The 26,060-nt window shown below is 33.6% G+C and overlaps 1 protein-coding gene, 1 long non-coding RNA gene and 1 pseudogene across 6 annotated transcripts in view; 1 reads left to right on the forward strand and 2 right to left on the reverse strand.

Annotated features, from left to right (window-relative positions):
• LOC147908299 (uncharacterized) overlaps positions 1–26,060 on the reverse strand; it is a 167,523-nt gene that overhangs the window by 77,544 nt on the left and 63,919 nt on the right. The window lies entirely within an intron of this gene.
• Positions 1–26,060, forward strand: part of LOC147908302 (uncharacterized) — a 116,238-nt gene that overhangs the window by 28,439 nt on the left and 61,739 nt on the right. The gene's annotated exons all lie outside the window — the stretch shown is intronic.
• On the reverse strand, positions 1,875–24,385 carry LOC147908305 (general transcription factor II-I repeat domain-containing protein 2B-like; annotated as a pseudogene).

The raw sequence follows: 26,060 nt of genomic DNA on the forward strand, positions 1-26,060 counted from the left end.
TTAAGCCACGATAAGGCACATTTGAACGCAGGATGGGGGATACCAATGATTTCCACACATGACCTTTGGAAGACTCCTAATCTAATGTAATTTCATGTCTAGGCTTCGATCAAATAATCTCCCCGCCCTGCGGGATTTTTATAATCTCATGAGAAACCTCACACATATACATGTAATACACACATATATGTAAATCCTTCAATACAGCTTGGGCATTCTTCTGCAGGCTGTATTTGTATAATATGGGTGTTGTATCGCAGGTCGCACAGTGTATTTGTCTAGTTACGTACAGAATCTTAGTGAATTATCACGTGTGCAAAGACGGGATTTTCCATTCGGCTACATCTTCAGTAGCAACAAAGTAATAGCAACAAATTTTAAAGAAGGTGTGTTGATAGACTCGGCTTTCCATTGTAGTAACGCATCGGAGTTTCATCAAATATCGATAAGCGTCCCATTGATCCTCTGTTCTGATTGATACAGGTGACTCTTTTCCTTGTTGGCCAAGGATGCAACAGAGGTACGCAAGCATTTCATGTACTGTAATTTAATCTGACAATTTCAATTTTGGGAGAGGAAACGAAAGTAACGCTTAGGTGTATAAGTGTTTATTAAAATTATATGAATATTATTTATATATATAGTTTTTTTTAAAGTGACTTTGACTTACACACACACACCACACACACACACACACACACACACACACACACACACACACACACACTGCATAATTATTATAATTACTATTTCTTATATAGCTAATGTTTTATAAACTTTATATTGTTATTTTTTTTATTTTTCCAATAGTTAGTACTATATAAAAATTTTTTCAATAGCAAATACTGATTTAGACTATTATTATTATACATATATATATATATATATATATACATACATATATATATATATATTTTTTCTAATATATGAAATCTTATACTGTTATTATATATATATATATATATATATATATATATATATATACACATATACACACACACACACACACATATATATATATATATTAGGTGTTGGAATTAATTCGTAGCGTTTTACAAGTGATGGGAAGTACTTTCATTAATGTATTTTTTAATGCTCATGTGAAATAAATAACATTCTTTCATTAAAAAACGCTACGAATTAATTCCAACACCTAATATATATATATATATATATATATATATATATATATATATATATACAGGGTATCATGAATATACGGTTCCACTCGTTCCGAGCAGGTAGAGTGGACTAACTGAGTAGAAAAATCCTCTACCATTTTATAATGCTCGCAATAATTAACGAGATATTAACATTTAAAGATAGCCGAATATGCACATCCTCCCGATCTATTATTGCCAAAAGTACGGCCCACCGAGCGCGCGGCAATTTAGCTACCTTTGACAATAGTAAGTCGAGCGGACGTGCGTATTCGGCTATCTTTAAACGTTAATATCTTGTTAATTATTGCGAGCATTACAAAATGGTAAACGACTTTTCTACTAAGTTTAATGCACTCTACCTCGGGACGAGTGGGACCGTATATTCATGACACCCTGTATATATATATATATATATATATATATACATATTTTTTTCTACTAATTAGACTTTATTATTAATATATTTACATATATATATCTTTTTAGAGATTTTTTTGTGTTATTCTATTAATACTGTGTATTATAATAGTTTATATATTTTGAGCGTCGTGGATAAAAGTATTTAGTTTCTTCTTAATATAGCCGATTCAATAAAGAGCTGTACAGTTTCTAGTATTTTTTTCACTGTGCTGTGCATAGCCTAGACTTATTAGAATGTCTTTTTTTATTAGAATGTCCTTTTTTATTAGAATGTCATTTTTTATTTCTTTTCCACACTCGTTTCTTATTTCTAGTTTTACAAGCGCAGCCTCTTCGTTTATATTTCCCACGATGCTGATCCATCCTTCGCGCCGCTCTATTAGAAATTGGATTAGCTGCCTTGTTCGTCGGGACCACGTCTTTTTTGCGGGATCAGGTCCAGTGTAAGCGAGTGCGCAGTGAATTGCCTGCCATTCTAGATCGTGGAATTTATCCTCAAGTATACAGAGATCGTGGCAGGGTCGTTCGATAATGTGCCCTCAGTCTCTTAGAGCGATCGCTGCTATTTCATCCTCTCGAATTTGATTGAGGATACCCCTTTGCCACTTCCGTCCTTCTTGGACCGCAACCATCTCGTCCAGGTGAGTATGATTGGGTAATAAGGATAGGGATCGGTTATGCCGCGTTATCCGATGAGTGAATTCGTCTATTAGTTCCTTGAAGTCCTCGTGACTATTATGGAGTTGAATAAAAATTTCATAGATGAGTCCACTTTTATTATTCGTGCATTCAATGGGTGTTGGAAGTCGCGTGTTTATGCAGGTAATCTTCATTGTTATCTATAGAAAAGAATTATAAGTTTTTTTTGGAGTGAAGTTTAGGCTTAATAGGTTTTAGAAGAGATTCTGTTTATTTACTCTTTTAGCTCAAGGATATAGATAGAGGCTTCTTTGGGAAGAAGGACAAGATAGTTGGATTCTGTTCTCGTATCATCTCATACTTCGGAATATTTTATTCCTTTAGATTCTGGCTCGAACGGGAGCTGAAGCAGCTATGTTTCTTGTTTATATGTCTCTCCTTTTCTAGATGTAGTAAAAGATTGATTTAAGTGAATCCCAAATGACTCCTATTAAGAACATTGACCATCCATATACGATATGCAGAACATATCCATGTACGATTGTACCTAATATTAGTTTTATAATTCTTGCCCTTATATATATTCCTATTATTTCAGCGCTAATGTTTCTGAAAATTAAGAATCTGTTCCAAAATTTTTCCCAGGCAGACATGGCTATCTTTTTTATTTGATGCTTCATCTAATAGTTAGAGAGAACGAACCATTCACAAATCCTGGTTGTCCATCATTCCTTGTGCTACGGTATTGAGTACTGATGGTCGTTCGACTGGAAACATTATGTGATCTCGTAAGATTTCTAGGTCATTATCTGAATATATACCGCTTGTGGAGAGTGATCCGGAGCTGATATATTTCCAAGTTGATTTGGTTTTAGTATGACGGATGATAAAGTTTCTACTGGCCGGGGCGTAAACCGATACCATGAATCTCCTAGAAGGTACATGGCAAGTGCGAGTTACAAGTCACTTGTGTTCCTTGTCGCATCAGGATGTGAGTTTGTGGTGTTAGAAACTGTGTTTCGTTATTTCTAATCACGGGTAATTGATCATAACATTCTTGAGTTGAGACGAGTTTTACTTCAACGGGCACACATTTTACAATGTGTATTACTTACTTCTCCGGTTAATAAAGCCATATATCCAGGTCCTCGTATTACGTGGTAAAGCGAAAGCATCCGGTGAATGAGTGGCGAGAACTAAGATGTTTTTTAATATTTTCTGTTCGAGATTACACTTATTGAAGTACATTTCGGTATAACTAGCTTATTTGGGTGCGTATATATTTTTCCACATACACAAATTTAGATTCATATAGGTAAAAATGTCGAGATTTTCTAGTTTATATATTTTGCTGAAAATTTTATTATCGGGTGTCGTTTAAAAAATTAATAATTTTAAGTGTTCGGTTCTTATAAACATAGCCGCATATTGTTTCTATCTTCTTTTTTATTAAGGATAAACGATATCTTGTGAATTTAAGGTGTAAATTATTTGAGGTCGTACGCCCGTATCGTCCGTCAATATTTCCACAAGTCCAATGTAAAGTACACCATAATTTGATATTCCACAAGTGTGGAGGTAAAGCATTTCAATAAGTATTCTCTCCTTCAATATCTACACAATGGGTAGAGACAAATTCGCAAATTACACCTGATTGTAACATTACCTGATTAGTGTTTAGTCATACAGTGGCACGGTAATCTAATAGCGTAATCGTTATAGTTGCTAATACAATAACATCGATCCATGTTCCATAGGGATACGTGCTTCCGCTACACAATCTGTCGTTATCCATTTGTCCTACCAATGTAGCTGCTCGAGAATCTGTATGATTTGATTTTAGTTCGGTAATATGGACGTGCCCCATTTGGAGATATCCCATAATGTGCATCTTTTCACACGCCTCGCGAGATGTTTCTTGTATGTACGAATATTTACCATTGTGCATATTCATAGTGTGAGAGAACATTCCATATTTTTTAACAATTCTATCTCTACTTTACATTGGATTACTCACGGATTTGAATTCATTAATTTGGACGAGTTATATATATTTTAGGGTCTTGTTCATACCTTAATATCGAAGAGTGATATATAGTGGTATATCATTCTTCGATATTAAGTAATGACATTGTAGTTATGTTTGCTAATGGTGATCCGCAATCATATCCTATTATTCCGTAAGTTTCTTGAGTCTAACTTATTAATAATGCTATTGTAATTTGTTCAATCATCCGAGAATCCATCTGAAATTTTATTTTGTTATTATTATTTTGAATCATTTATTGAGAACCGGTTTTATGTGAGAGATTCTATTAGGATGTATTGTATACCAATATCTAAACAAATTAGCGTTTGTAATGATACACTTAAATTATATAAACATATACATATATAATATTCTTGCGACTTCCACAGATGCTTTCTATATAAAGATTATGCGTTTCGCGGGTTTCCTCCGTGTCCACATTCATTCTTGGAATGCCAACGTTTTGTGAACCTTGCAGTTCATTTCATTAGGGCGAGGAGCAGCTTGATACTGTTCCTCCGAGTTGTTCCTTTTTTATATTACGCTACTTGTTAGAGTGGTAAGGGGGAAAAAGATAATTGTGGGTAGGGGAGGTGGAAATATATATCTATATATCTATATATCTAAATGATTACTTAAATCTTATTTTGGTACCCTTCCAATGCGCTGCGTCTTGACAAAGATCGTACAGGTCCAATTCCTGACCAAAAGAATTAAGTTCCTTAACCTAAAAGAGGACTGATTCACAATCTCGAATTTGGTAATAGCGTCGCGTATCGACGTTGACTCACATCTGGGACATAATCAAGTGCGTCCGACTTGTGGCATTCGCCTCAGAACGATATCTACAAGAGCGATGTCATTTACGTCCTTCCTTGGCCCCCCCCCCTCCCTTCTAATTCTTTCTCTTCTTTCTTTCTTTCCATCGAAATAAAAAAATCTTGAGGCTTGGACGTAACATTATTATAAATGAATATTATCATAAAAGCATATTAAACATTACTTATTGTGTCCAAAAAGTTAATGTCATTTGAAAGAAATTTCTCAAACATTGTAACCTGCTTTGTGGTACTCAAAAGAAATACATGCATGTTTGTAGGTTTAGCAAGAACTTTTTCTTTTGGCATTAAAATTCTGTTAATTTTAGATTGATTAATAAATATCATATCAAATTTCGCTCTCATGCTGTCTACTTTTTAGTCTAATTTTATGCATTCTTTCTGTTCTGTAAATAATAATTTAATCATTACTATAATATATTACCAATAAAAAACATTTAAAACATAGAACACATGTTTCTTAATATATTGTTCGGAACCAAAGTTTTGGATTTATATGTTTAAAACAGTTTACAAAAATGTGAATTCAATTTTACCTCTAATTAACATAGTGATGTATGTAGTATGTGAGTACGTAATATTTATGTCCAGGCAGTCTATAATAAAGCTTCTGGGATTTCAGATTCATCAGAATCTCTGCTGTTTTCATTTGACTTTTCATTACTATCTGTTAATGACTGTTTAATAGATTGCGCGTTTAACGATGACAAAGTTGATGAAGATTAGAGTATAAATTCGCAGAGATTCCTGTCTCTAATCTGTTTCTAAAAGTTTTATTGGTGCCTTACATAATATTGTGTTGCATAATGTGCTATTGACTGCTTTCTTTTTCAGAGGTAGCTTATGTATAGTTTCCAAAGACATTGCTTTTTTCCATTCCAATGCCTTTTTAACAACTTATTACCTATGATTAATAATTTGTTGCACAAATTTGTTCCGTTTAGAAGTGGCTGCAGTTGATACCAGAGAAGCAGTAACTGTCTTTCTTTTTTTTATGTTAATTGTTAATTCAATAATATTATTTGAAGCGATATTTGAAGACTTCGCTAAAGAACATACACCTGGAGAGGAGGTGATACAAGAGAAGCAGATGGTATTTTGAAGCTTTTATCCTGTTTCGTTTTTATTTCCAGAGTTACTGAAATGAATCCGAGATATAAATGAGTTCATCGCTTTCTTCTCTTTCTCCTGTCCATCTGACAAGCCGATTCACTTTTACAGGCAGATAATAAGTCTTCAAAATTCTTTGCAGCATTTCTAACAGCAATATACGTTTCAGTAACAGATATAAAAGCAATTCGCATAATGTTATCTACGTATCCGATCTGTACCGTTAAGTCGATAGTTAGTGCGTAGTCGATAATTTTCTCATAGGATAAAACATTGATTTAACTACTCTGATTCACCCTGTATATATATATATATATATATATATATGTCATCATATATTCTATATTATATTTACTGATTTTGTTAATAACTATAGCTCATATCATTAAGATTTTTTTTTCAAAGAAAGAGAGTAATATAGACATCTAAAAGTATTTGTGTATACAAATCTTATTTCAAAAGATCAATTTAAAATATAATATTAAGTAGATGAAAAGTTATAACTGTTTATGAACTGATATATTTGCAAATTCATATATCTTCTTTTATATATCATACCATACTATTATATAAAACATACCATAATATCTTTTAAGTTCCACTTTAAATTATTGTCAAGTTTCATCTGCTTTTGCTTCGGTACGCACTAATTTTTCTGAATTTTGCTGAATTATTCTTTAAGCACAGCAGTTTCCAATTATGTTATTGTCAATTTGTACTAACCACTTGGCCAGCAACCTCATAATAAATATTATCATCTTCTGAAATTGGTACAAATTTCACAACAGTAAACTGCAATATAAAGCAGAGAGTAAAATATAAAATAAATAAACGAACGACAAAGGCATTTTGTAATAAAACATAAATAGCAACATGGACAATTATTAATTACATGATGAGCAACTTCATGAATCTTTGACAGTTTACATTTGATAGAATTGATAAATACACAATTATTAAAAAATAACGGGAAATAATACTATAAGATAAAAATAATGTACCAATTAGATAAAATAACAAAAATTTTATTATTAAATAAAAATTAAATATTATTTAAATATTAAACTTTTAATGATGTGCACAACTTTTGATAAATTTATGTTATTAAATTTTTATGAATAACGATTTTATTTACAGTCATATATATTATTAAACGCTTAATATTTAAAATTGTTTTTATTTCAATAATTCGAATATGTCCACTAACTATTCATTAGCTGGTATATAATAGATTTATCTTATAACAATGTATAAATAGCATACGTATCAGAAAGTAAAACATAGACAATTGAATCCTCATAATGGCACAGTATGCAGCAATGATATATAGAAAAAAATTGATCATCAGGCATTAACCAGCATTTGGCTTGTATATTTTTCAGAAATTGTATGTCTTACATCGTCCAAATTTGAAACTTTTACTATATCCAATATTGAGGAAGAAAGAGGGTAAGCTACCTTCTATTTCATGAAATTTGTTGCCAATTAGAAGTACTAAATTACCTCATTTTACAATATTAACAAGAACAAAAATTTTCGTCAAACGTCCTAAATTTTAGGTCATAGTGGTCGGAATTAATTGCTCATTTTGAACTGATTCCCGAAGCGACGCCCATTGTCCCCAATACCGCTCGCCGCTCGACGGTCGAGTCATCAATTATGCGGTTGGCGCTATGCCTCAGGAGTATCCCTTAGTAAAAAATACGCTGATAGCGTACTTTTAGGAAAAACTTGTAAAAAATTTTACTTTTAATATAATTTTTATAATGACAATATATATATGATAATTAGAATTTAGATAATAGTTTTTCACATCACCTTTGAGATATTGCAGAGATGCATTTTTTTTAAATGATTTTCTCAATAGGCCTAATTTATTAAAAAATTGATGAAGATAAACTATTGGTGACTTGAGACTAAATATTTTATAATATAAAACATTTAATTTAATACAAAGGGACTCAACTAATTTTTTGAATAGTTAATTTGATCTTCTGGATCGTTTGCACGGTATTAAAGATGATATATTCACAAGGATTGTAGATGAACTAATTCGCAACGAAGATAATAATGCATCGTTCAGACGAGAACGTTTATCCGTTTTTATAAACTTCATTTTAGAGAAGAAACATTTGCAAAGATATATGAATCCAAACATAGAAAAAATTCGAAAACCAAAATTTCTTAGTCGTAGATAACGCGATACATTTAAAATTTTGAAGAACTCGACCCCCTTTTCTTGTCGTGTTTTTATATAAATATCAACATTACAAATTGTAAAGTTCTTCTTGAAATTCTAGACTTTGTTTCTCGATTTGCACAGTGAAAGGATTTTCAAAAAGAATTAAATCTTATCTTTTCTAACGTTTTTAAATCATTGAAACGTGTATTAGATTGACTTATTAAAGATTCAATTAAATTGTTTTTTGAAATTACACTTTTTGCCGTGTTCTTCAGAAAAAAATCTGACAGAAGGGGAAAAAATGAAGATTATTGTTTTCTAAATGAAAATGATTTTTAAATAATATTATGAGGCATAGCGCCAGCCGCGTAATCGGCGGCTCGACCGTCGAGCGGCGAACGATAGTGAGGGAACAATGGGTACAAAATTGAAGATTGGTCATAAAGCATGAATTTTTTTTTTATTACTAATAAACAACAAAAATAGGAGTCATCAAATTGTTCCTTAGTGTTTATATACATCTTCGAAAAAGATAAAATTTTCCTTCCCCTTGACAATTTAATTAATATTCACTTCAAATCACGATAAGCAGTTTGATATAAAGGTTTATAACATGATTTCAAAGAGCTTTTTAAGGATTTCAAAAAATTGTCGAATACAAATACACTAAAATTATGTAATGAACCGTGATCTTTGCACTCTTGTGATAAATGACAAAAAAATGAATATTATAAACTTATTGCCATTCAAAACTGCAGAGTGCCAGATAAATATTAACAGCAATTCATGCGCATAATCACACATTGTATTGTTACGTCCGGCAGAACTCCACGATCTTCTCATTTAACGAACGTTCGACAAGATGATCGCTGGGACAAGGCGCAAGAAGAAACGCGAGCGTTAACGGTCGCCGATCGGCGATCGTGACAATATTTAAAACGTGTTGAAAACTTTCCCAACGATTTTGGAAAGATGGGCAAAAACATAAACCAGAATCACCCTGATTCATGGTAATAAAATTTATAAGATTACAAATGTTGAGAAAATTCGATTCAAACACGCTCAGTAAATAATATTTAAATGCGGATCAGGGATTCTGAATAAATAAAAAGTCACATTTCCAAACGCGTAACAACATGTTGAAGGCTGTTTTCTCGTCAATAACAGGAAGCGATAAAATAAATATAATAGGAGTAGGTTTTAATCTTTTGTCGATCATAAAAATTTGGAGCAAATACTATCTAGAAAACGCGCGTTCAAATATCTAACAAAAGAGAAACCGGAGATAAAAAAAGGAGGAAATGTAAGTTTTCGAATAAATCATAACCAAATCATTCGGAAAGGACGATAAGTGAAATACTTCTTCTCTTCAAAAAGAGAAGCTTAAAACTAAACTCGCCTTAAAACTAATCGCTAAATAGGACCATAGATTTGAAACCTAGAGAAGGTGATGAAGGTATCATCAATAAGTTCTCAAGAGATTGATACTTGTAGTGGGCGGAGCAAATTTTGGAAATTGTTCGCCAGTAGGAACACGAGAAACAAATTTCCTACCAAAAGCAGGAAAATCTTTCCAACCCGAATCCCCGATTTTCCAACTTAACATGTCCCATCAGAGAACCTTCCAAAACTCAATATAAATCGTGTGACACCACGAGACTCTCTCTCATTATTTTTCTGCTCCTATTCCATGTCCGGTTCTGCTTCTCAATCAGTCAGTCATTTTCGCAGTCTATCAGTCTATATTCGCATCAATCAAGCAACACACATAGATACAATTCAATGCATTTTAGAAGACTTCAAAACCTCGCTAATTGTACCGAGATCGGGGCTACTACTTTAGAAGACAAAGGACACCAAATAATTGAAACAGGCCTATCGAAATAGTAAGTCCATTTTTCCTTTTATTATCCGCAAACTTTTAGTAACATCATTGCCAACGTAGTGCCACGATCAAGGAACAATGCCCGTTTAGAGGTTGACTCCGGAGTCGACCTTACATTGAAGTGCGTAGATTGTTGGACGAGGCATACGCAGAATTTCACCAACAGGCGAATTTAAAAAATTCGGCAAATTCTGCTGAGAACGTCCATCAACATCACTACCGGCGCCGTCGGCACCAGCGGATTGACCGCAGTCTCCAATTCGGCCGTTACCTATAGTAGCAGTTTCCGATTATTTTCCTGTTCACCTTCCCGCGTATCTTCTCCCATTCTATTTCCCTCGTATTGTCCAACACTTTAACCTTACAAATTTTCCCTGCATCCCTCCGCTAATACCCAATTCATCCGTCATCTCAATCCCGTTTCCCCCCCCCGGGGAAAATCTTCTTCTCCGATGAACTCCATGGACAACGTCTTTCCAAGAAGAAATTCCTTCTCCATCATCAAGATCCTATTTCCATCTTCAAGAGAGTGACTCATTTGAGTCACTCGTTAGACAATTCCTGCGGATTACTAAACTTATTTCCGAGGGAACTTTTACGATCGGGCCCCATTATTTTATCCACAAGAAATTTGACGTGGAATTATCGGCCAACATCCTCATTCCCGTATTCCGGTATTTATTCCAAATTCCGCTCATCCATATTTAGTTCCGGTGGAATTCTTCTTCAATTTTTTTCCTCCTTCCTCCGCTACTATATGCGAAATAGAATAAACAAAAACCTATCAGCTCTGCTCGCCCTGAAACTTTACTCTCTGACGATTCAATAACATGTAAATAGTTAATAAGAATTATCTCGGCAATTTATAAATTTTTCTTTTTTTTATTATATTAGGTGTTGGAATTAATTCGTAGCGTTTTTAATGAAAGAATGTTATTTATTTCACATGAGCATTAAAAAATACATTAATGAAAGTACTTCCCATCACTTGTAAAACGCTACGAATTAATTCCAACACCTAATAGTAATCATATTAATTAATGTGTAAATTAGTTCGTAATAATAAATTTATTAATTTGTAATCTTTTTCTTTATTTTTTTTATAATTGTACTGTATTAAGCTTGTAATGCGTTAAATATAGATTTGTAATGATTAGTAATAATAAACAATGTTAATAATTTTATATCTCTCTCGTTCTCCAAATTTAAAATCTAAGATCTTATAGTCGTTAACTTTGCCTTTTCAAAGATCGCAGTCCAGTCCCGAGTTAAAGGGATTAGATTTCTTGACTCGAAATTTGGACTGACGATCGCACCGCTCGTAGGAAACAGGTGTCATAGCGTCTTTGCGGGATGTTGACTCATATTCCGAAGCAAGCACAAAGAGGTGCGTACTCACCTCTCTGCAGATACCTGCGAGATAAGAGTCTGACCATCCTTCCTAGTATCCTCACCATTTCTGTTCCTTTTCTCTCCAATAAAATCATAAATTTAAAATTTCCAAGGGTTTAGATGTAACAGTGTTAACTAGCACAGGACTACATAAAATTGTACATAGCAGCTTGAAAAAGTATAATATATAAAATATACTTTTTTATAAAAAGTAATAAGTACAAATATGATATTTGTACACGTCTTCTTTCAGGATGCGTTTAAATACTCAACACAAACTTCATTATAAAGACATAAACGTCGCTTTTCTGTGTCTTTATACATCTTCCAATAATCCAATAGTGGTCGATTAAAATCACTTGGACAAAAAGCAGCAAGAAATATAAGTAAATTAGAAGCTGTAGTTTTATTATTTCGTTTTATTTATTTTCCTGGTGAAAGTTTCCTGGGTCCATTCATGCGGAAAGCAATCGTCTAAAGATATCAGGCTGTACTAAATGGAAAGAATTAAGTCTGAATTGTAATACCATATTTGCAGTTCTAAGTAAAATAGTGACTCCGGTATGATGCAATTGATCATCTTGATTTGTAAAGGATTAATCTGTTCTCAATGGGGCATTCAGATCCAAAGAAATCATACATCGATATATTCTCCAACAACAGTACATTTCTCACATGCACCTGAACCATTATGACCCACACAACATTTCACAAGCGAACGTGCAGAAGCGTCTAAGATAAAATTGTTTTAAAAAAATGAGTATCTGACGTAGTTGCGCATATATCCATATTCTAAAAGACGTCAACTTCAATCATGAAATCATATAAAGTTCACATCAATCGGGTCCCATTCACCAACATACAAATCAATTAAAAATGAATCATTATCTGTGTGCAGACGATCTAGTTGTAGTCAAAATTTTATACGTTAACTTTTTGCTAGAGGCACAGGTCATCCATATTAATATTAATAGTAACCCCAATCAGTAGACAATGTTTTTAAAAATATTTTTAAAAATATTTAAAAACATTTTTAAAAACATCTTTAAAAATGTTAAAAATAATAGGTTAAGTGACCTTTTTTTTATTAAAAAAACATCTATTGTAACATTTGAAGAAATATTTCTTTAACATAAAAAAAAAACATTCTTTAATGTCAAAATTATTTGAACAAAATTAGAAAAAATAACAATGTAGATGTTACGTCCAAACCCTTAAGAATTCGATGAGGGAGACAATGAGGGAGAATGGAGAGGACTATGAAAGGACGGCTAGACTCAATCTCACAGGTATACGCACAGAGGCGAATACTTGTGAGTCGCACGCACCTTTTCGGTCCCGGAATATGGGTCAACGTCCCGAAGAGACGCTATGACACCTATTCCGAAGGATAGTGCAAACGTCGGTCCTACTTTTTGGATCAAGCAACTTAATCCTTTTGACTGGACCTCGTGCGATCTTAGGTGTTTAAAGGAGGAATGCGAGAGATGATCCCAATAAATGACAACTAGGGAAATATACTAACTTACATTTATTAATGATAAAAAAAAGGAATATTAGGGTTATATAAAATATTTATTCATAATAAACATTTTTTTTCATAAAAATAAGAAATTTTATCCTTATACATATATTCAATACGTTATGGAGATATGCGTGCGTGCGTGTGTGTGTGTGTGTGTGTGTGTGTGTGTGTGTGTGTGTGTGTGTGTGTGTGTGAAAAGAGGAAAAGGTTATTGGATATTGGAGGCGAGGAAAGTGGTGCAGGAGGTGCTTGTACAGGACGGTGTAAGGGGTGGGGTTTCCTGGGATATAGACTGTGACTAGTTTATTCCCTTCGTTGGAGGGGGACGAATATAATTTAAATAGCCGATCCCAGTCGATCGGCTCGGGATTCGATTGAGAAGGAGGAGTTGGGAACTAATCTAAAAGAGGAGTGTGAGGAAATCCTTCTTCAGAAAAGAAGGAAGGAGAAGGAATCGTCTCTCGATAGGAAGAGGGGGAGGGAATCATTCCTCGAGAGGAGGAGGGGAATAGTTTAGGATTTCTCAGGATCGATGACAGCGGGAGAGGTGAAGTCTAAAGATTGTGTCTGTTCTGATGTTGGTGAGTAAGAGACCTCGAGAAATTGGTCGTCGATCGGTTGTGGCGGCACGATTGTGGCTTGGCCAAGGGGACGATTCCGCCTACTCTTCCGGACATAAGGAGTTCGTCCCCGTTTTCTAATGAACGTACTAGTGCACACTACAATCCGAAGGGTAAAATATATGTATGTTTCGTTGGAAACGCGTATAAGTGTGTATATATGTGTTTCCATGCGGGGAGACGTGGGGATGAATCGGAAGGAATGGCAGGGCGATTTACTGGTTAGCTGACTGTCCACGAGATCTCTAGCTACCGGTTGGTATGTGACCGAGAAGGTCCGTTGTTCACGGAGAGCGCCAGAAGGGCAATCGCAGTAGCGTATGGGATCGCAATGACGATTCACAATTTATCTTTTTCTTTTCGCACTTGTATTAAAACGCGAACTGGCGTGATTATCGCGGATTTTGGTAGGATTTCCACATTGCCCGCGACAATAATTTAATTCGCGAACTTCACTGACGTGAACCGGATGATTTTGAGTTTTGTACTGACGCTCTGCGCTTCCGCGCGACTTTTATTTATATCCCGAAAAAAGGTTGTGCCCTTTGTCTAGGATGCAAAAGTTAGTTGCAATGCGAAATTTACGATTTTTATAGCGTCCTATCGTTGTTAATCTAAAGTGCATCGTTAGAGGAGTTTCGAGAAGAAAAGAAGTGATTTACGTTTTTCTTTAAAGAGACAAGATTGCTCCAGACGGATGAGGAATTCTGTTATCTTCGTGGAAAATATGACTAGGTGAACAAATAGTTACCGTGCACAATTAGTTTTGTATGCAGGGCAACCATTGTCAGTCGCGAGTTTGATCTTAGATAACGCTACCGTGGGAAGTTATCCCATTTATGATTTTTTAAGCGCGACGTCGCACCTGTTTTCCTAAGATGAAATTGTTGGTCTGGGACGACAAGCTTAGATTTTTATTATTGCGTGACTTCGGCATTTATAATGTCTTTTGCAATTTTGTCTCTTTTCGGGCTTGCATTAAGGTTGTTATTCCTTCTGGATTGATTGGCATTTACGAGTTTTCGCGGAGTCTGTCCGGTCCCTCTTTTCAGTTCTGTCAGACCGTTATCAAAAGATTCCGCTTGAGTCTCGCAGACGCCAATCATAGTCGCGACGTGAAGCCGAAGAAAAGAATCGTGGTCTGTAGGACGTAACATAGAATTTTCTTTCATTTATTTGTTTTATCGACAGTGCCTAAGCATTAGACAACTAATTTTATTAATAATTTTAATTTTTAATTATATTTTAATATTTTTTACTTACCGGCCGGATTTTGAACCTAGGACCTCAGGGTTATGGGTCTCGTACCTTTTCCACTTATAATTATCGATGCACACAGTTGTTATTGTCCATATATGGTACGCAATTATATTGTGTTAATTTCTCTTCCATGATTATTTTATTATTCCGACCCGTTTTTTATTAATTTGAGGTTTAAAAAATAATATTTTTTACATATTTATAATAAACGATAGATAAATGTTAAATAAATGTTTCTTACCATATTTTAAATGAATAAATAATGTAAAATAATCATTTTATAAACGTTAAACAAACATTAAACGAATTTTTTTGAAATCATTATTTCAAATGAATAATTAATATTAAGTAAACATATTCTTTTTTAATAAACATTAAATACACGTTTAAAAAAATGTTTTTTCAAACCATTGTTTCAAATAAAAAATAAATTCAAAATAAACATTAAATAAACGTTAAATAAACGGTTAAACAATTTTTTTCAGTCATTTATTTCAAATGAAAAATTATAATGTAAAATAATGTTTAATGAACGTTAAATTAATGAATTTTGAAAACGAATTTACATTTTGAAAAATGTAAAATTAATAAAAAATAAATGTTTAAAAAACATTTAAAAAACATTGTCTGCTAATTGGGATATTTTTCTATTGCCATATTTTTCTAGATATTCATTCAACATTGCATTTAAATTTCTTACAATTCCTTTATGCCAAATCATTTATCTATCAGGAAGTTTCAGTATATTAAGATGATTAGATGTTCGCAGTAGTGTCTTGAAACGTTCTGGCAAAGATTGGATTCAATCTAACAATAAATAATATAATAAATTATCGAGCTTTCTTTGAGATAATTCCGTTATGAGTGGTCCATTCTCTCAAATTTTCTTTTACATTAACCTTCGTTAACCTTACGTTAATCTTCTGCTTCTCATTTTGAAAATGATTTTCATTTATATCACCTTCATTTATATCATCATCAGTACTATTATCCTCTAAAGCATTATCTTCTTGGTTAATTTCATGTTCGAATATGTCATAATCTTCATAATCTGATAAATTGAAGTGCTTCAATTACATCTTGATTATTATTTTCTCTTTGTATCTTTTCATTTTCAATGTTTTTCAAAACAACTGCTTCAGAAATATTAATATCTTGTGCTTTATTTATTTCATTTATATACTCCTCATCTAAAGAACTACTACTATCTGTCATATTGGGCGTAATATTCTCTTCCTCAACCTTTCAAGCGATTTCCACTTCTGCAAGATTCTTAGCTGCTCGCTTCACTATCTGTATTAAATAATTTCACAACTGCATATGAATATATGCAATTTATAAATTTAACAAATAAATGAAAGAATAAAGGGCTACGAGCCTAAAAATTAAACAACAAATAACAATCTAAATTAAACGGTTAAAAAATAAAATAAACAATGTCATGAAATTAAAAAAACATGAAATATAATTTAAAAATCAGTAAGCGAACAAGAACAAACGTTTCGATCCCTGTTGGATCATTTTCAATGTGAAGACAAAATAAAAATGGATATAACATAGATAAAATATATATAAATTAAATAAAATTCGCATAAGGACGCAATATCAACTATAAAACTCGCTCCAAATTGAGAGAAAACCAAATAAACGGTTGTAGTTGACACCAATGTGTTCCTCCGAACTGTGCGTGTGCAAAAGGACGAACATGTTTCTGTTAGCAAGTACAAATTGTAATAATAAATTAACAAACGGAATAAATAAAAATAATAAGAAAAGTACAATCGAATCGCAAATAATAAAGAAAAGGCAAAAACAAGATCGCAATTAATAAAATTAAATTAATAGAAAGAGGCGGAAGTTATTTTTGATATTATGAGACATGTACACAAGAAATATTAATGTCGATAGAGAAAGAATAAGAAACCGTCATTCGTTGTATATGTATAATGAGTTTAGTACAATAAAATAAGAATAAATACCTTAGTATGTATGTCGAAGTGGTATATTATCAATTAGACAATGCGATAGGAATCAAAATTGATCATCTCTCTAAGAAGCTAAGAGATAAAATGAAATATGACATGTAAAGACAGGAACGTTGAAATGGAAAACTAAAAAAGAAGGGGAACATAAGAAGGAGAAAATAAAGTAGAGGAGAGAGAAAGTAGGCAGAGAAAAAGATAGAAGGAAAGTAATTAAAAAGGAGAAAGAGATTGGATAATCTGTGAGTAGGTTTCAGGTAAAGATTCAGTATTATTTTGTTTATTAAGACCTTGTTTCTGTTTTTTAATATGAATTATTTCAGACACCAATCTCTTATTATAAGAAGATTCGCAGTCTAGAATTCTCACATCGTTCCATTTAAAATTATGATTACAATTAATTCGATTATCAGTTATGACAGTAGGAGAACTCGTATTTTTTCTAATGTCAGAGATATGTTCGCGTAGTCTCGTACTCAGCGGAGAAAGCGGCGTCATTTGATGGAGCAAAAGTAGCTACGAATTGAGATTAGAAATAAAAGTTAAATTATTGAAGCATAATAATAATTCAAAATAATTGAAAGTATACACTACACAGCTAAATACGATCACATTGCAAAAAGCTCAAAAAACTTACCGGTCTCTCCTTGTCCATATTTCAAAATATTATTTTATGTGTTCGCATACGCAAAAATGCCATTTCATGGTTTATACTATGTACCTTTCAACAAGCGACCCAAACGATACAATGGATCATTACATCTTTGTTGTTTGCCAATGTTAAACAAAGATGACATGATCACTGTGTCACACTGTGTCGTGCATTGGAAGATATACACTGTTTATAACATCGCTATCAACGCCAATCGGCAGCCTAGCGCGACAATAGACACACATCTAAGCGGTGTTCCGATATACATTATTATCTGCTGAGATAGAACCATTCCATTAGATTTAAAAATATAATGCAATCAATGCAAAGAAAACTTAACAGTTGAGCCAAAATGCCAGGGACGCTTTTATTTGCCCAGGAAGATATAAATTGAATCGACATCGATTAGATGTCGATTAGATATTTAACCGACATTTAATCGACGTCGATCCGATTTTTATTTTTTCATAAGAAAAAATGTTTTATAATTTAATTATTAAACAAATTAAAAAAAAAGGGCTACAAGCCAGAAATTTTACGTATAAAACAAATTGGTAGATAAGTAAAAAAATGTCTTCATAAATTAATTATGAACTTTAATAACATGCCGGCTAACAACAAATGTTTTGATCACAATCGGATCATAATCAATGCTTACAAAATATCTCTAAACAGTAAAAAAAAAACATAACATAAAATCAATCGAAAATTAAAAATATACTTCGCATTGTATAACTATATAATTGTTGGTATCAATAAATTAAGATGGATCTTCGTCTTATTAGTTAAAATGAACAGTAACACACATAAAATATTAGATGTACAAATAAGTTTTAAAGCGTTTTTAATGAAATTTAATATTTATTTATTCAGAAATGAAAACACACTTAATTATCAAAATAATCTCCATCATTATCTATGACCTTTAGTCATCTTTCGGGCAGCTTGCGAATTCCAGAAGCGAAGAAGATTTCGTCTTTCGATACGATAAAATTATCCACCCATTTTTGCACTTCTTCAAATGCTCGAAAGTGTACACCGGACAAGGCGTTTTGCATTGACCGGAATAAATGATAATCAGAAGGGGCTATGTCTGGGCTATATGCCGGGTGTAACAGAACTTCCCAACCAAGAGTTAGCAATGTTTCCTTTACAGGTTTACCAACATGAGGCCTAGCGTTGTCATGAAGCAATTTCACAGGACGATTTCCTTTGCCAATAAATGGACGATTTCGTTCGATTTCTTGATTTAAACGGATCAATTGTTTACTGTAGCGATCACTGTTAACCGTTTCATTCGGATGGAGCAGTTCATAATATAGCACATCCTTCATGTCCCACCAGATGCATAGCATAACTTTGCTGCTGTGGATGTTGCGTTTTGACGTTGATGTAGTGGGTTGTCCTGGATCCACATAATGTTTTTTCTTTTTAGGATTATCATAAAAAATCTACTTTTCATCACCAGTCACGATTTTCCACAAGAAAGATTTTCTATGCTGTTTATTGTACAGATTCAAACACATTTCTTAAGACGATCATTTTTTGTTTTTTTCATTTAATGCATGCGGCACCCACTTTCCTTCCTTCAGAATCTTTCCCATCTGCCGTAAACGAATTGAAATATCTTGTTGAGTTACTCCAAGTTGCTGTGCAAGTTCGTTTTGTGTTTGAGTTTTGATCGAGTAATGCTTGCAATTCATTGTTTATAACCTTCTGAGGAGCATCACTACGTTCTCTATCGCTAACATCAAAATCATCCTCTTTAAATCGCCTAAACTGAAACTCACATGTACTTTTGGATACAACAATGACTCCAAGAACAGAACAAATTGATTCATATGCTTTAGCAGCGCTTTTTCCTTGATGAAGTTCGTATCGAATGCAGTGTCGAATAAATTGCTTGTCGCTCGCCATTTTAAAACCATTTAATTTTGAGGTTAAATTTTCAATTTTATGAAGTCAATTATGTTTTTTAATAGTACACATTAAACGCCACTACATATCAAAAGAGCGCGAAAATATTTGAATTCTAAGTTTAAATTATTACAAAAAACGCTTTAAAACTTATTTGTACACCTAATACATACATTAGAATTTGTCAGAAAAGTAGAAACTTATAACATGATCGGTCGATGGCAAATAAAAATATACTTCGCAATATCAAGACATCTAACCGTTGATATCAATAATTAAAGAATCTTCGTCTTGTTAATAAAATTGTACAGCAAAAGAACGGGTTATCGTCATAATTACCAATTATACATTGGTATCCAGAACTGAATATAACGCATTACAGCTATAAATAATGTAAAATTTAAAAAATGACAGAAATAATATAATCTGATGACAATACAATGATCTGAGACAATACAATACTGATATAAGTGAAAGCTAAAAATATAATTATTTATTCTTGTTCTCTAATCAGTACATTTATGCACTAGGGAATAAAAGAATTCAAATGAATCCTTGAGCGCTAATTTCCTAAATATTGCGGTCCTGCTTGTAGTTTAAAGAATATTTCATAAACAAAGGTCTACTATTGTGAATATTAGATTTTTGCACTAATAAAACACAATAAAAAAACAATGCAAAGTCACATGCGACTAAAATTAATATTTTTAAATGTTATTTTAGATGTAACCACCTCCGACGTCTAATAGATCTGATCTCGCGTTCTCTCTGAGTTGTGATGCTCATGAAATTTGGTTCAAAATTTGACTTGATTTCAGCTCAACATTCAGCTCGATAATTTCGATAAATTCGAAGCTCAACTTGAGGTTTGACACGAGGTTTAACGACGATTCAGCTCGAGGTTTAGCTCGCGACTTGTGGTTTGATTCGAAGCTCGGCCTGCGGCTCGGCTGAAGATTCACTCTATGAACGCTCCAAACTTCAATTGTATTATATTATTCCTATTCTATTTCGGTAAAACTGCATATCACCGATGACTTCAATGATTTCAACGAGATATGTTGCCAAGGTCATTATTCTAAGTGACTTCCGACAGATTTTAACTGTCGCTCGTTACTAGTTAAAAAGTTATTAACAAAAAAGTTTGAAAAATAATATCTCTTTTCTACTATACAAAACAAGAATGGGTAAATATTGAAAACAACGGATCCACGTTGTGATCTAAAGATCTTGAGCTTGGCATATATTATTAAAATCATAGCCCTGAGTGATTTCTGGAAGGATTTAGCTCGTGCTTATTATTTATTAAAAAGTTATTAACAAAAGTTATAAATAGAACACAAAGTTTACCTCATCCTTTCTGCTTACAGGAATTAATGACTTTCCACGCAAAGCAACTTCCATTCCACTCCTTCCCTGCCTAGAGGCGTGCATTTTTCCACGTAAACTGAAATCCTCACAATTAGATAAGGATTAGCTCGGAGTGGTGTGCAGAGGAGCGGAGCTTTTCCTCAGCCCATACGCGTTCTTCCACTTTTTGCTTCTAGAGCAAAACAAAATCAACAATTGTTCTATTCCAATCTGTATAGAAAATTGTTAGGGCTTAAGAAAGGATCTGATTAGTATGCCCTAAAATTAATCGGGCCCTATTAGGTTAAATAACTTGGGTCCTATATGGCATATAACAAATTGTTTATTACGGCCCTATAAAGAAAAATTATCAGAGCTCTGTAAGGAAAAACTATCAGGGCCATATAAAAAAAACTCATCAGGGCCCTGTAAGGAAAAATTATCAGAACCTTATAAGGAAATATTATGGGAATTAATTTTATGGCATTTTGAAACGGTCACCCATTTGAATGCGAACCATCATTCACGTTGCTTGACCTCTGTAATCATATGGAAATTGCTACTTCGATGATCCATGAACACTGAATGTTAATGAATGTATACATAATTGTGATATCTGTCAATATAATCCTGACAGAAATTTGTGCAATTTAACTGTATATTCAATCGGTATTTTTTTATACGTGCCTATACTCACTTTTAGAAGATGAAACACTCTTTAAAAAAAAAATCGGTTTTTCTCTTTCGAAGCGAATATCGCCGGAACTAAAAAATAAAAAAAATTTTTTAGAATGAAAATTAAATGGCTCCAAGAATACTTTAGAACTATAATAAAACAATTTTTTTTATTAGGTATACAACTTTGCTTCCGCCGTTTTTTTTCCGAAATTCGAAGCTGTATTGTAAAAAACTGGTTATACATTTATGATTCAAAGTATTGTCCATCGCTGACCACTACTTTCTCCCATCTTTCGGGCAGCATACCAATCCCGCGTCGAAAAAACTGGTCATCTTTTGAGGCGATCCATGAATCGGTCCAATTTTTTACTTCTTCATAAGACCGGAAGTGTTGGTCAGCCAGGCCGTGTGCCATTGATCGAAACAAGTGATAGTCAGAAGGAGCAACGTCTGGAGAATACGGCGGGTGGTTAGGACTTGCCATTTCAACATTTCCAAGTATGTCTTGACCACTTTCGCAACATGGGGTCGAACATTGTCATGCTGCAGAATCACTTTATCGTGTCTCTCGTTGTATTGCGGCCGTTTGTCTTTCAATGCTCGGCTCAAACGCATCAATTGTGTTCGATACTGATCGCCTGTGATTGTTTCAGTCGATTTTAACAGCTCATAATACAGTACGCCAAGCTAATATCCCATCAAATATAGAGCATGACCTTGGAGCCGTGAATATTCGGTTTGGCCGTCAACGTGGAAGCATGACCGGGAATTCCCCATGATTTTCTGCGCTTGGGGTTACCGTAATGAACCCATTTTTCGTCCCCACAATGCGATGCAGAAATCCCTTCCGTCTTTGCCTTTCAAGCAGCTGTTCACAACCAAACAAACGCCGTTCAACATCTCTCGGCTTCAACTCGTATGGCACCCAATTTCCTTGCTTCTGAATCATTCCCATGACTTTGAGGCGTTTTGAAATGGCTTGTCGAGTCACTCCCATCGTGTCAATTCTTCTTGATTTTGACACGAGTCTTGATCAAGTAATGCCTCCAATTCTGCATCTTCGTAAACCTTCTCTCTTCTACCGCTATGCCGGTCTTTGACGTCAAAATCACCATTCTTGAAGCGTTGAAACCACTCACGACACGTTCTTTCACTAATAGCGGCCTCATCATAAGTATTTGAGAGCATTCGATGAGCCTTAGCCGCAGATTTCTTCATATTGAAGCAGAAAATTAAAACCTCCCGCAAATGACGAGAATTTGGCTCGTAAACTGACATTTTCAATTGAGAATAACTTTATGATCAGATACAAATCGACTAATGTTTCTATGATTATGTTAATAAATGCCCAAGTTTATTGTAAGACGTCTATGATCTATTTCGACCACCATTTACCGCTAAAACCATCTATAGGAAAACAGCGGAAGCAAAGTTGTACACCTAATAATTATTTATTTGTAATAAAAATTATTTATTTATAAAAAAATGTTGTTATTATAGTTCTAAAGTACTCTTAATGTCATTCAATTTTCATTCAGAAAATTTTTTTCTATCTGTTACAATTCCGATGTTCGCTTCGAAAGAGAAAAATCAATTTTTTTCGAGGGGTTTACCCTTTAAAAATGTGTATGAGCATATATAAAAAAAAACATGTCGCTTATTTTCGTATGGAGAATGACATACTAAAAGCTCATTAAAATCGGAGGGAAATAGTTAGGTTCCTTTCCTTGTGAACAAAATTAATTAGATAATAATGCAATTTAATATTCCCAATACCAATAATCAAAATTATATTTGGTAGGCGCATTTTTATACAAAATGAAAGAATCTAGCAGAAAAAAAGATCCCTGTACCCTGCGAGATATTTAACTTAACTTAAAGTTAACTCTTTATAGGAAATCTATCATATATAGCACATATTCTCTACCGCTTGGCATCTCTAACAAATTCTTTCCAGGCACTTATAACTTAGCTCTAATAAATAAGTATTTATAAAGTTGATACATCCTTATCAAATTCTGATGACGGCCTTATCAAATATAAATAATGAAGCCTTTCTTATGTCATTCCTAATAAATCCTTTCCAGGTCTCTATAAGTTAGCTCTAATAAATAAATATTTATAAAGCTAATGCTTCTCTATCAAATCCCAATGAGGGCCTTATTAGGTATAAATGAGGAAGCGTTTCTTATGGCATCCCTGAAATAAATCCCTTCCAGGTCCCTATAAGTTAGCTCTAATAAATAAGTATTTATAAAGTTGATGCATCCCTATCAAATCTCGATAAAGGCCTTATTAAATGTCGAGTTTTGAGCCGAATAAGCGTCATTTGCTTCTTTAATTTGAAGAAATCTGCAGCTGAGGCTCATCGATTGCTTGTAGAAGCATATGGTGAGGCTGCCTTAAGTGAAAGAAGTTGTCGTGAATGGTTTCAAAAATTTAAGAACGGTGACGTCGAAGACAAAGAACGTAGCGGAAGGCCGAAAGTGTACGAAGACGCGGAATTGGAAGCATTATTGAATGAAGATTCGTGCCAAACGCAAAAAGAACTTGCACTTACATTTTGACTTACATCAATAAAACATTACGTATCATTCTTTCACAATAAATGCTTAATTTTTGATAAAAAACGGCGGAAACTTATTTGTACACCTAATAATAATCAGGGCTTCATGTTACATAGGACTGTCCTTAACAATTTTGTTCACGGGAAATAATTTCGTGTAGAAAGAATATGTGTGGGTGGAAGGCTTCGCCTTTCCCTCTGCACTCCCATCCGATTTAATTCTAATCCATCTCGTATCTGATTGCGATGTGGACCTCTGTTTGCATGGAAAGTTGCACGCCCCTTGATAGGAGATGACGTAGAAATAGCTTTACGTGAAAATGTTCCTCTAGATGGTAGGTAGGTGGAGTGAAAATCGCTTCGCGTGGAAAGTCATATGCTCTGAAGTAGGGGGGAGGTAGGATGAAAGTCGTTTCGCATAAAAAATTGGGGGGAGGGAGAGAAATGGGATGGACTTCGTTTCGCGTGGACACTCGTGCTTCCTTAAATAGTGGTGAGGAGGGGTGGTCACACTTCGCGTGAGAAGTTGAACATTCCTAAACAAGAAGAGGTATAATAGTATATGACTTAATATTATACACGTATAGCAGAAATGCAATGTTATTTTTCAACTTTTTTTGTTAATACAATAATTTTTTAACGAATAACGAGAGGCGACTAAAACTTGTCGGAGATGACTTAGGATCATGACTATGACAACATATGTCTTTTGAAATAATTAAATAAATTATTTCTTTCGTATATATATATATATTTGAATAAGTTATCTTTCTATTTGTTTTTCCTGTTTTCTTTATTACACTTTTGAAAGATTACAATTAATGAAAACCAGCAATAATAATTTGTTATGGGAAAGTGGGGGAACTGTCCGCAGCGGGTAATTGTGCATCCTGGTTTGTTACTTTTCCAATGAAGACATCACTATGAAATTTTTACGCAGGTCGTCCTCTTAAAATATAATTATAAAAGATACGACATAAATACGTTGCTAATCAGAGAAATACAAAAAAATGAAATCACCTTTTCTTGTTATTTTTTTAACAGTCAGAAAATAAGGTAATAAGTTGGTATTTTTAATTTATTTGATTAAAAGTTGCATAATTTTTATTAAAGTATGTTATTATGTGCGTCTTTTGAGCTGTTTATTTAAGTTTGATTAAGAAATAATGAATAATCGTACTTCATATCAAATTAGGTCGCGGCGGATAACTGTGCGCAAGAGTTTTGAAGTGCGCACAATCACCCATCTTCCATATACTATATGATTAACACTAATTTTTTCATTTTTTTTTTAATTATTATTTTATTTAGCCATTTTATTTTGCTAAAGTCTATGTGTATTATTATTATATTAGTTTTGCATTTTTGCTTAATACGAGGGCAAATCGATAAGACCGTGTTAGTAATGAAGACACAAGCTTTTCACAAAAATTTTTTTTATTTTTCAACGTAATTTCCTTTTAGGAGGCAACACTTTTCCCAACGCTTCTGCCATTTTTTAACCCCTCAGAAAAATACGATTTGTCGAACTCTGCAAAATAGTTTGAACTCTGTTTCAGCGATGACTTCTTCATTCGACGTGAATTTCTTTCCACCGAATTTTTTCAAGTTTGGAAACAAGAAGAAGTCACAGGGGGCTAAATCCGGAGAGTACAGTGGATGCGGCAGCAATTCGTAGCGCTCCAAACATTGTTTTGAAATTGATAACAGCATCCGCTTGTTGTGTGTGAGTAATCGCGGCACCCATCGGGCCGATAGCTTTTTCATTCCCAAGTTATCATGCAAAATATTGAATGCGATTCCGTATGACACGCCTATGACCTCTGCTACTTCATGCACTTTCGTTCGGCG

Source organism: Acromyrmex echinatior, chromosome 10 (genome assembly GCF_024713525.1).
Source record: "Acromyrmex echinatior isolate Ae372 chromosome 10, ASM2471352v2, whole genome shotgun sequence".
Classification (NCBI taxonomy): Eukaryota; Metazoa; Arthropoda; class Insecta; order Hymenoptera; family Formicidae; genus Acromyrmex; species Acromyrmex echinatior.